Here is a 12,864-nt window from a genome sequence, read left to right as displayed (position 1 = left end):
ATTCAAAAGCTGATATTGAAAATATGGACCCCAGCAAAGGTCATCAGAGAAGCTGAGACACCAAGATCATACAATGTTGAGACAGACTCTGGCAATCAGCTGATGAGGAATAGAATTCACATCCAAAATTCATGATGTGATGAAGCAGAAAGATTTAATACCAGCAAAAGCCTGCAACACCAATATCAAGTGAGGTATCAAATGAAGAGACCACAACCACTAATACTGAAACATCAACACAGCAGTTGTCAGGTGAAACACAACAAGCTACATCACCTACACGTGCACCAGCAACACAGAGCCCAATGATTGCAGCCAAATATATAAGATGGTGAAAGAACATACTGCCACCAGTGCGATATTGATAAGAACTATTTAAAAATAGTTGTGTAAATAAACTAGTGTACAAATTCAGTTACGCAAGTTGCACTGGAAAGTGATAAAGAACACTAAATTTTTCTGTATTTTGGAGGGATGTTATACAGTCAGGATAATGTGAACTATTTTGTAACTGTGTGAGAATACACCCTTCTCACTGTAGAAATTGTTGTGCTCCACTGTGGGCCATATGTGTGAGCATGTGAGCAGTTTCCTGAGATGGTGAAAGGCATCAGTAAGTAAAGTCTCTTTTGTTATTTGAATCTTCCATCTCCAGGTTATTTAAGAAGCCCCCCCCCCCCCCAAGTAACACAGAGATATAACACCCACACTGAGTTATTGCTGCCATAAATAAGTTTTATTTATGATCTCAGTAGTTGCTGGGAGTTGCAGTTTATCTGTCAATTCTGAGATCCAAATAAAGAATATATCCAAAAGGATCAACAGAAACACATATGAAAAAGAAGAAATGATTTCCTCAGAAGTATAGAAGGGGAAGGGAGACAGAGGTGCAGTTTCAGTGTAATTGTAATTGCAGTGTAATTAAGTTTTAATGGGGAGGGAAGACACTATGTTCCCTAGTTACGCCACTGGTAATCCTGAGTATATAGTGATCTGCGAAAGCTAGCATCACTTTGTTAATAATTAAGACCATTTCAAACTTACAAAAATGGATATGCAGAGTCAGGATCAGAAACTCTCTTGGGGTGAGTGGGGAATGGGGGGGTGAGTGGGAAGTGAGTGGGGAATGGGGGGTGGTGAGTGGGAAGTGAGTGGGGAATGGGGGGTGAGTGGGGAATGGAGGGTGAGTGGGGAATGGGGGGTGGTGAGTGGGAAGTGAGTGGGGAATGGGGGGTGGTGAGTGGGAAGTGAGTGGGGAATGGGGGGTGAGTGAGGAATGGGGGGTGGTGAGTGGGAAGTGAGTGGGGAATGGGGGGTGAGTGGGGAATGGGGGGTGAGTAGGGAGTGAGTGGGGAATGGGGGGGTGGTGAGTGGGAAGTGAGTGGGGAATGGGGGGTGAGTCGGGAGTGAGTGGGGAATGGGGGGGTGAGTGGGGAATGGGGGGGTGAGTGGGGAATGGGGGGGTGAGTGGGGAATGGGGGGTGAGTGGGGAATGGGGGGGTGAGTGGGGAATGGGGGGGTGAGTGGGGAATGGGGGGTGAGTGGGGAATGGGGGGTGGTGAGTGGGAAGTGAGTGGGGAATGGGGGGTGGTGAGTGGGAAATGAGTGGGGAATTGGGGTGAGTGGGGAATGGGGGGGTGAGTGGGGAATGGGGTGGTGAGTGGGAAGTGAGTGGGGAATGGGGGTGGTGAGTGGGGAATGGGGGGGTGAGTGGGAAGTGAGTGGGGAATGGGGGGTGGTGAGTGGGAAGTGAGTGGGGAATGGGGGGTGAGTGGGGAATGGGGGGTGGTGAGTGGGAAGTGAGTGGGGAATGGGGGGTGGTGAGTGGGAAGTGAGTGGGGAATGGGGGGTGAGTGGGGAATGGGGGGTGAGTAGGGAGCGAGTGGGGAATGGGGGGGTGGTGAGTGGGAAGTGAGTGGGGAATGGGGGGTGAGTCGGGAGTGAGTGGGGAATGGGGGGGTGAGTGGGGAATGGGGGGTGAGTGGGGAATGGGGGGATGAGTGGGGAATGGGGGGTGAGTGGGGAATGGGGGGGGTGAGTGGGGAATGGGGGGTGAGTGGGGAATGGGGGGGTGAGTGGGGAATGGGGGGGTGAGTGGGGAATGGGGGGGTGAGTGGGGAATGGGGGGTGAGTGGGGAATGGGGGGTGAGTGGGAAATGGGGGGTGAGTGGGGAATGGGGGGTGAGTGGGGAATGGGGGGGTAAGTGGCGAATGGGGGTTGGTGAGTGGGAAGTGAGTGGGGAATGCGGGGTGAGTGGGGAGTGACTGGGGAATGGGGGGGGTGGTGGTGTGCATCAGTCACATTTCCCCCTCACTGCACATGTGCCATCCGGCACAATTTAGGTCCCCTTTATAATAAATGATACAGGCCCCACAATATTTTAATCCAGCACTGATCACCCACAAGCAGAATCTTCCAATTATCTTCCAGACTGAAAAAGCTTCAGCAGTGAGACTGCTGTACTACTCATACAAACCATTTTGTACGAGACTACTTACTTAATATTTATTTTGTTATGTATATTCATATGTATATTAGTTATGTATATTCATATCACTTGTTTGTATGGGTGTTATGTCTGTATGTATCTTTGTACATTTTTGCACTGAGGACCTGAAAGCATTGTGTCATTGGGTTGCACATAGAATCAGATGATAAAACTTGAACTTGGTACAGTGCAGTGAAGGCAGGTTGATCGAGGACCATCTTTTTAGTGGAGTGCAAGTCTTCATCCAGTAATGACATGGACATCAATCTCCATTCATGTACATACTCCATCCTGTAATTCAATGCCAGCTGGAGAGATCTTGGATGCGAGAAGTTGACATTTGAACAATGGGAAACTATTCAAGTCATACATTGGAAGTCAGCACTGAAAGGATGCCACTTTGTTAAAATTAGATAACTTAGGTGAATGTACAAGATCTTAGGGAATGCCTCCAGGACTCCATACGGATTGATATTTAACTCTCACTGAAAGATTAAAAGTCATGATCACTTCGCTGTTGTGGAAAATTTCTGGATTGGATCCCTAGGACTGGAAGTGATACAACACATGTTACTATAGGAAATCAGGGAAGAGATTGGTAGAGTACTGCCAATCTTTGCATCCTTCTTGGCCACAAGAATGGTACCAGAGAATTAGAGGATGGCAAATATTGTTCTCTTGTTCAAGAAAGGTAACAGGGATAATCCTGGGAATTATAGGTCAATGAGTCTTTTGTCAGTGGAGAGCAAACTATTCAGAGGATTCTTATGGACAGGATTTAGAGAGGCAGAATCTTCAAAGATAGGTGTCAAAGATTTTTTTTTAAATAAACACAGAATGGTGGCTGCCTGAAAAGCTTTGCCAAGGGTAGTGGTGGAGGCTTGTACAACAGGGACATTTAAATGACTCTTAGATAGGCCCGTGGGTTGAAGAAAAATAAAGGGTTATGGGCTGTGGGATGAAAAGGATTAGATTGAAGTGGAGTAGATTTATATACATTGGCAGAGTATCATGAACTATCCTGTACTGCTCTATGTTCTAAATTTGCTGCTACCATTTATGCATTTACAACAATATAATCCTTCCAAAATGCTTTATTATCTGCAAGGCATTTTGGAATGCCCTGAAAGTGATGTGACAGGTACTATATTAATGCAATAATTTATTCATAAGCATATCTGCATGTTTACATAGATGCAGACCAAAGATTTTAAGGAATGAGAATTTTCCAAATCTATTTTTGTAGCTATGGGTTTATGACAAAATACAAGTTTGATGAGAGAAGAAGGAATCATTACACAATTAAGGTTTGAAGTGCATTGTTGAAGAAGGTACAAGTCGCCTTAAAGAGGGGAGAAATGGAAGGAAATTGGAGGGTGAGGAGAAGAATGAATAACACAAACACTTGGAAGGAAAGAATAGAATCAAAATGTTTCTTTGTAGGGAAGAAGCACCTGTTAAAGTGGAAGCAAATTCAGATTTTTAATTTTTTTTTATTTTTCACTGTGAACCCTATCAACCAAAATATGTACAAATGACTCATTAAATTTACAGTGGTATTTTCTCCCTTTTTTCCCCCTTTCCTTCCTTCCTACCCCCCTCCAAAACCCATAAATATGCAACATATACAATACAGTAAAACCATAAAACAATATCTTCACACAAAGGAAAATAAACAAGAAAAATGCATCATCTATTCGTTACACACTAAATCTAGTCATTTTGTCTTCTTAACATTCTCATTTTAGGTGGTGGAGGTCCTAGACAAGCTCTCCATGTTCCATGTACGGTTCCCAAATTTGTTCAAACAATGCGACTTTATTTTTTAAATTATATGTTATTTTTTCCAATGCAATGCATTTATTCATTTCCATGTACCATTGCTGTATTCTAATGCTCTCTTCCATTTTCCAAGTAGACATTATACATTTTTTTTGCTACCACTAGGGCTATAATAATGAATCTTTTTTTTGCACTTTATCCACTTGATCTTAAATCTTTACTTCTTATGTTACTTAAAAGAAAGGTCTCTGGATTTTTTGATATGTTATTCTTTTTAATTTTATTTAATATCTGATTTGGTTCTTCCCAAAATATATTCACTTTCGTACATGCCCAAATTGCATGTACTGATGTTCCCATTACCTTCTTACAGCGAAAACATGTATCTGATAATGTTGAATCTCATTCTTTTAATTTTTGAGGAGTGATACATAACCTGTGTAATCAATTATAATGTATCATGCGTAACCTTGTGTTTATTGTATTCTTCATAGTTCCAGAACACAACTTTTCCCATACATCATTTTTTATCTTTATGTTTACATCCTTTTCCCACTTCTATTTAGGTTTATAGTTTATTTCATCATTTTCCTCATCTTGCAGCTTAATGTACATATTAGTTTTAAATCATTTAATTATCATTGCTTCTGTAATCACATATTCAAAGTTGCTCCCTTCAGGTAATCTCAATCTGTTTCCCAATTTATCCTTTAAGCTTTCAATTGATGATATGCAAACATTGTACCTTGAGTTATTCCATATTTGTACTTCAACTGTTCAAATGTTAATGAATTATTTCCCAAAAAACAATTTTCTTTTCTTTTAATTCCTTTTCTCTCCCATTCTCTAAAGGAAAGAATATCTATTCTAAAAGGATTAGTGAATTTTGCGTCAATAATAGTTTTGGTATTTGGTAATTTGTTTTTTCCTTTCTAAGTGGAGCTTCTTCCATGTATTAAGTAAATGATGCAGTACTGGTGAGTTTTTATATTGCACCAACATTTCATCCCATTTATAAAGTATATGTTCCGGTACCTTCTCCCTTATTTTATCTTAGTTCAGTCTGGTTTTTCCCTTGTCTGGTAAAAATCTGATAAGTACCTTAATTGTGCAAATCTATAATAATTTCTAAAGTTTGGTAACTGCAAGCCACCTTGGTTATACCTCTTAATTTATCCAACACAACCCTCGGTTTCCTTCCTTTCCACAAGAATTTCCTTATTATTCTTTCTAGTTCATTAAAGAATTTTTCTGTTAAAGGAATTGGTAACGTTTGAAATAAGTATTGTATCCTTGGGAACACGTTCATTTTAATGCAGATTACCCTCACTATCAACATCAGCGGTAATTCTTTCCAATGTTCTAAGTCTTCCTGCAATTTCTTTATTAGTGGCTGATAATTTAGTTTGTACAAGTGACTAAAGTTATTATCTAACCTGATCCCTAGGTAACGGATTGCTTGTGCTTGCCATTTAAATGGTGATTCTTTTTTTAAATTCTGTATAGTCCGCATTACTCATTGGCATCACTTCATTTTTCTTTGCATTGATCTTGTACCCCATTCCTTAAATTTCTTATGTAATTCTTTTATTGATATCTCTGGTTCTGTTAGGTATTCTACGATGTCATCTGCATATAAGCTGATTTTATACTCCTCCATTATTTTTATCCCTTTTATTTTATTTTCTATTCTTATCAGTTCTGCCAAAGGTTCTATAGTGAATAATGAGGGTGATAATGGACATCCCTGTCTTGTTGACCTATTAATTTAAATTGGTTCGATACATATCCATTTACTGCTACCTTCGCCAATGGTCCATTATACAATGCTTTAATCCAATTTATATATTTTTCTGGTAAATTGAACTTCTGTAATACTTTAAATATGTAGTTCCACTCTACTCTGTCAAAGGCTTTTTTTTGCATCTAAAGCAACAGCCACTGTTGGTTTCTTATTTCCTTGAACTGCATGAATTAGATGAACAAGTTTACAGACTTTATCTGCTGTTTGTCTTTTCTTATAAATCAAGTTTGATCTTGTTTTACTATTTTTGGTACACAATCGGCCAATCTGTTTCCTAATAATTTTGCTATTATCTTATAGTCTGAGTTAAGTAGAGATATTGGTCTATATGATGCTGGTGTTAATGGACCCTTCCCCAGCTTTAGTATTACTGTAATTATTACTGTCTTACATGAATCTGGCAAGTTTTTTGTTTCTTCTACCTGGTTTGTTTCTTCCATCTGGTTCATTACTTCCAGGAGAGGAGGAATTAATAACTCTTTAAATGTTTTATAAAATTCTATTGCAAATCCATCCTCTCCTGGTGTTTCATTGTTCAGCAGCTTTTTTTAATATATCCTGTACTTCCTCTATTTCAAACAGTTTTATTAGTTTGTTTTGTTCCTCTTCTTGCAATTTTGGCAGATAATTTTTAGCTACAAATTCCTCTGTTTTATCATCTTTCCCCTCGTTCTCAGTTTGGTATAATTATTCATAAAATTCCTTAAAGTTTTCATTAATCTCTGTGGGTTATATGTAATTTGTTTGTCCTTTTTCCTTGATGCCAATACAGTTCTTTTTTAAGTTGCTGGGCTAATATTTTGTGTTTTTTCTCCCAGTTTGTAATACTTTTGCTTTGTTTTCATTATGTTCTTCTCCACCTTGTATGTTTGTAATGTTTCATATTTTATTTTTTGTCTGCCAATTCTCTCCTTTTCATTATTTCATCCTTTTTACTAGTTCCTTTTCTGTATTTACTATCTCCTTTTCCAACTGCTCTATTTCCCAATTGTAGACCTTTTTCATCTTAGTTACATAACTTATTATCTGTCCTCTAATGAAGGCTTTCATTGTGTCCCATAATATAAATTTGTCTTTCACTGATCATGTGTTTATTAAAAATCTTTTAATTCGGCATTCAATAAACTGAGCACGTTGAAAGAACCAAAGATTCGTTGATCCAAACCAAGGCTTTTATTAACTAAGACTGGAGCATATCACAAGTAGATCGACCAGTCCAGAATGACCTCGTCTGGCTAGGAGCAACCCTTTAAGACCTGCCAGTAGGTGTGGCTACATTCTCAGCCAATCACAGTCACCCTACAATTGGTACATATACACATTGGTGATAGAATTGGTTTATCACACAATAAACTGTTTAAGTTCCTGCCTTTTAAGTAGCATGGAGTTTAACCTCCATCTCCATGTTCTTGGTAGGATGTCCTCCAGTTCTATTGCTAATAACAGGGGTGAATGATCTGATAGTAATCTAGCTTTATACTCAGTTTTCCTAACTCTCCCTTGAATATGGACTAACAACAAAAAACATATCAATCCTTGAGTATGTTTTGTGTCTACTCAATATCTAAGTTTCATTTCCGGCATTGATTTAACCATAAATTTGGCTACTTTATTCTTTTTGTTGGTCTTATGTCCAGTTTTATCCAACATTGGATCCAAATTAAGGTTAAAATTCCCTTCTATCAATATATTTCCTGGTGTCTGCAATCTTCAAAAAATATCCTGCATAAAATTTGATCCTCCTCATTAGGTGCAAATATATTGAGCAAATTCCAAAATTCTGAGTATATCTGACACTTTATCATTACATACCTCCCTGCTGGATCTATTATTTCCCCCTCTACTTTGATTGGTACATTTTTGTTAACTAATATGGCTACACCTCTAGTTTTTGAATTATAGGATGCTGCCGTTACATGTTCTACCCAGTCTCTCTTTAATTTGTTATGTTCCATTTCAGTTAGATGCATTTCCTGCACAAATACTATATCTATTTTTTCCTTCTTCAATAAATTTAGTACCCTCTTCCTTTTAATTTGGTTATGTATTCCATTAATGGTTAGTCATATAGTTCAACATGGCCATCTTACATCTTGCATACACCTCTTTTTCACCTCCTTGACACCTCCATTCTCCTTTTTCCCCATTTTCATCCTAGTTTTCCCTTATTAAACTCAATGTATGACAACACATTTAAGACAAAGTACCCCTGCAGTTCCCACATCCACTGATGCCTTAACCCCAAATGTTCCCCCCCCCCACTCTGAGTTGCCCCTTATCCCTTGCCGGGCAACCACAATTCACCTTTCCATTTGGATTGCAATCTTGCTCGCAAGTGTCAACTGATTTTGCAGTGACGGTTATTCCCACTCCCCCCAGCCCTCCCCAGAAAACACTATTTATATAAACACACATAAAGCTTTCTTTTTCCCCCTTACTTACTTCCCTTCTCTTTTCCCTCTTTAGTTCTTTACATATGCATTGTTTTTACATCTTTATATATACTTTATCCCTGTTCTTCATTCTTGTTACATCTCAATCTTTTTTTCTGCCTGCAAGCATTCCATTAATTCTTGAGCTTCCTCCAGATCCTAGAACAGTCGGTTTTGTTCTGTGGGTATAAATATTTTAAGCAAGGCTGGATGTCTTAACAGAATTGGTAACCTTTTTTCCATAAAATAGTTTTCACGCTATTAAACTCCTTCCACTTCTTTAAGAGTTCAAAACTAATGTCTGGGTAAAAAAAATATTTTTTGCCCTTTGTATTCCAGTGGCTTATTATCTTCTCTAATTTTATTCCTGCCCGCTCCAGTATATTTTCTCTTGTCATATATCTCAAAAATTTTACAAAGATGGATCTTGGTTTTTGATGTGTCTGTGGTTTCAGAGCTAATGCTCTGTGTGTCCTTTCTATTTCCATTTCTTCCTACATTTCTGTCATTCCCAGGTCCTTCAGGATCCATCCTTTTATAAATTCCTTCATGTCTGTGCCTTCTTCATCCTACTTCAGGCCCACTATTTTTATGTTGTTTTGCCTACTATAATTTTCCAACATATCAAATTTCTGAGATAACTTGTGTCTCTAACTTTTTTGTCACTTTCTTCCAATTTTTATTTCGTCATTTACTTCCATTTCCAACTCTTCCACATTCTCTACTTTTTCCCTATTTCTGTCATGACCAATTATAAACTTTGCATTTTATCTTCTGCTCTTTTCATTTTTCTTTTAATTGCACTAAATTCTCATGACAACGATTCTTTTAGTGATCTCATTTGTTCTTCAAAAAAGGGTTTATCTATATTCTGTCCATCAGTTTTACCTTCTATTTCTCTGTGAAGATCTTGGTCGTCTTCTTCCTCTTCTTTGTGTCTGTGTTTTTCATGATGAGCTGCTTGTATCTGTCAGGCCTCGTCTTGCTGAGCCTCTTGTTGTTGGTCCTCCCCTCTTGGGCTGCTCATCTGTCAGGCCTCCTGTCGTTGATCCTCTTGTCGGTCACCCCTCAGTCTTTCTCCCTCGTCTGTTTCCTCACTCCCTCCTCTGCCGCCTTTCTCATCCTCCAGCTGAGCGCCATGGTGTCGGGCGTTCATCAGCTGTTTTGTGCTGTGGCTGCCTGCTCCTCTGCTGAGCCCCCTCCCGTTGGTATCCTCTTTCCTTGGATTGCGCAGTTGCGCACTTTTGCTTGGCTCCGAGAGCCATTTCTGAAGCCCACCGATCGGGAGGACACGACTCTGCAGGGCAGGTACTAACCTCTGGGATCGGGCACTCCTCGCCACCACAGCTCCCTGTTCCTTCATGCAGCTAAGGCCTTCTTTCTTCTCCAGCAACTTTTATACTTTTTTTGGTTATTTTTACTTTCTCCTTCTTGGGTGCCATCTTCTTTCTCTTCTCTGTAGCTTTATCTTCTATTTCTATTTCTTATTTTATTTTTGTTGTGCTTTGTCTTTTCCTAACTTTTTTCCCATTTTTCTGGAGAGGGCTGGTTTTCCCGACCGGTCATTACTCCATCACAGGACTCCTCCAGCAAATTCAGGTTGAACCAAAGCTGTCCAGTGTTGCTATAAGCAAATGTGCAATAAAAATTAGCATGAATTCAAGGTAGTGGTGGACATTGATAACCCTGAAGGTTCCCATGTATAAATCTGCTGGTCCTGATAAAGAGAATTATACAGTGACATGAAAATTGAAATATTATCAACATAGTTTCAAGGCAGCTGTGTCAATATAGAGGCAATAAGCAAACCCTCTGCTTGGCAAGTGGGTTCAGTGCCCTGAACAAGCAGAATAATATCTCACTGCATTCTCTACCATGATGAATTCAGCCCTTTTTAAGACCATCTTACTCTTAGAAAAAAAACAATTTCATGTTTAAGTTAGTTTATTAGTCATCCAATTGTACCAGTACAACCAAAAGAAAGCATTCTCCAGTCCACATTTCAGAACAGTGCATACAGACAGACATACACATGTTAAAATAGCTACTATTAATAAATAATAGTCACAGAGTTGTAGCAGTCATTCAGCAGACTCACTGCCTATGGGAAGAAGTTGTTCCTCAGCCTGGTGGTTATGGCGCTAACACTTCTGCATTTTTTCCCCCCAATGGGGGCAGCTGGAAGATGCTGCGTGAGGGGTGGTAGGGGTCCTTCTGGATTTTGTGAGCCTCTTAAAAAGTTTCCCAGTAAATCAGGTGGACCCCAGTGATCTTCTCTTCTGCTTTTATGGTCCTATGGATCAGGCTCAGCGTTATGGGGGGGGGGGGGGACATTTACAAGCTATGCACCCCAAATGAGTAATTGTGACCCCCACAACACTAGCATCACTAGGGGATGCCATCAGAGGGGGTGTCACCAAAATGAATCGTGTGGTTTTGTCTCCACGCACATTTGTCTGAAACGCTGGAAGGAGGGGAAAGTGTGATGGGGAGGCGGACAGAGGAGATCCATGGCAGATATGGCACCTGCTCCCCCCACAACTGAGTTCTTGAATGGCAGTATGTGCCGCCCCCCCCCCCCGCAGTAACCCTAATGGCCTCCAATTAGATCTCTTCTGACGCCGTCTCTGCTGTGGATTGACCTGCAATCTAATGCTCTGCAGCAACTGTACCATATTGTGATAGATCAAGCCAGAGCTCCTGTGGAAAGTTGACAGATTGGTGGCTGGTAGCTTTGCCTCCCTCAGCCTTCTAAGGAAGTGCAGTCAATGTTCTGCCTTCCTGACAAGTGAGGAGATGTTGCGGGTACAGGATTGATTACTCAAGTGGATAAGTCCCATCACCAGATGCTCGATGCATTTCATAATGGTGGAGGTCATTGCCACTGAGTGGTAGCCATTGAAGCCTGTAACTGTCACCTTCTTTGGTACAGAGATGATGGTGGCTTCCTTGAAACCCATGGCAATGATGGATTGCTGCAATTATGCATTGAAGAACTCTGTAAAGACTTCCATCAGTTAGTCTGCACAGTCTTTCAGTACCCATCCAGGTATGTTGTTATAGAAAATATACCTATGTACTGTTCATTATGTATTCATTAATCCATTAATATGCAACAATTTACTATGTACTTCATCTACACTGTTTATGGAAAATATTCATATAATTAAGTAACAGCCACAGTATGTAGAAAAGTATGTGTAGAATTTGCTGAAACCAAAGCCTGCTAACTTTAAAACAGAGGGAAAATATTTTCATCCCCAAGGTTACATAAAACTCCTAACTTTAAAACACAAGTCCAGAGAGAAAACATCATGGTCATACATTCAAATCTGAGAAAATAATAGTGATTACAGGCACCAGAAGAACCAGTATTCAAAGAGGATGAGATTACTTTGAGTCCCTCAAAGATCTTTGCATTTCATAATTCTAATTTACCACAGACCTGCGCCATCTCCCTACTCAGTAGGGGTTGCCCTCGTTCCTCTGACAACAAACTGCCATCGTTGTAGGTGGTGTAAGATTACCCTGGATATTGTAAGGTAAAACATCATGAGATGGGAATGTGTAGGGAGTTACCCTGTACAGGGCAGTAACAAGAAGGGGAGGTGTCCTTGTACTCCTGTTAGGTAAAACATCATGAGATGGGACCGGAGAAGGAGTCACCCAGTACTAAGGAGTAACAGAATGCATCCTTGTTCTTACAAGATAAGAGAGACATTGATGGATTGAGAGGCAGGAAGCTAGCAGGGAAAGGATAGCAACAGTTTTAGTCATTGGACAAGTAATGATATGATGATGTTCTAAGCATGTATCCAAGGGTATAAAAAATCACCATTTTGCTGATAACGGCAGAATGCATTCTCCGACTAACTTTGTTGGTCGCAAGTGTTACAATCCGGTAATAAAGAACAAAGAACCCTGATTTCGACTCAGTCTGGTGTTTGTCTCACTCATTCATGAACAATGCAGACCTAACATAAAAATTGATACAGAAATGAACAAACCCAGCAAAAGTTGTCCTAACAATGTGCTCCATCTCCCAAACACTCCCTGTAACCAGGATAAAACAGGATTGGAGACTCCAGACTGGGCTTTTAATTCTTTCGCCAATGCCCTAAGTTTCGTTAACCCCTTAGTGAGTGATCCATCTGGCCCTGTGTTATTAGAGATAGAAGTGCAGCATAGATCTCCAAACATAGCACACACTCCACCTTTCTCTGCCAGGACCATATCAATCGCTATCCTATTCTGAAGTGTCATAAGGGAAGTTTCTGACAGTTGTTGATGTATTGCCTCAACAACGTCCCTGGTCAAATTTGCAAGGCGCTGGACATTATAGTGGCTGTTGTTGTAT

General features: G+C 40.1%; 1 long non-coding RNA gene across 1 annotated transcript in view; it reads left to right on the top strand.

The window, feature by feature from the left end:
- Positions 1–12,432, top strand: part of LOC138752788 (uncharacterized) — a 69,414-nt gene extending 56,982 nt beyond the window's left edge. Inside the window, exon 2 of the long non-coding RNA XR_011350932.1 lies at positions 12,050–12,432. This is a non-coding gene — a long non-coding RNA (uncharacterized lncRNA). The remainder of the gene's footprint in view (positions 1–12,049) is intronic.
- The last annotated feature ends 432 nt before the right edge of the window (positions 12,433–12,864 follow it).

This window comes from Narcine bancroftii, chromosome 2 (genome assembly GCF_036971445.1).
Source record: "Narcine bancroftii isolate sNarBan1 chromosome 2, sNarBan1.hap1, whole genome shotgun sequence".
NCBI lineage: Eukaryota > Metazoa > Chordata > Chondrichthyes > Torpediniformes > Narcinidae > Narcine > Narcine bancroftii.
The sequence above is the reverse complement of the archived record's forward strand: the minus strand, read 5'-3'. Positions and strand labels throughout refer to the sequence as shown.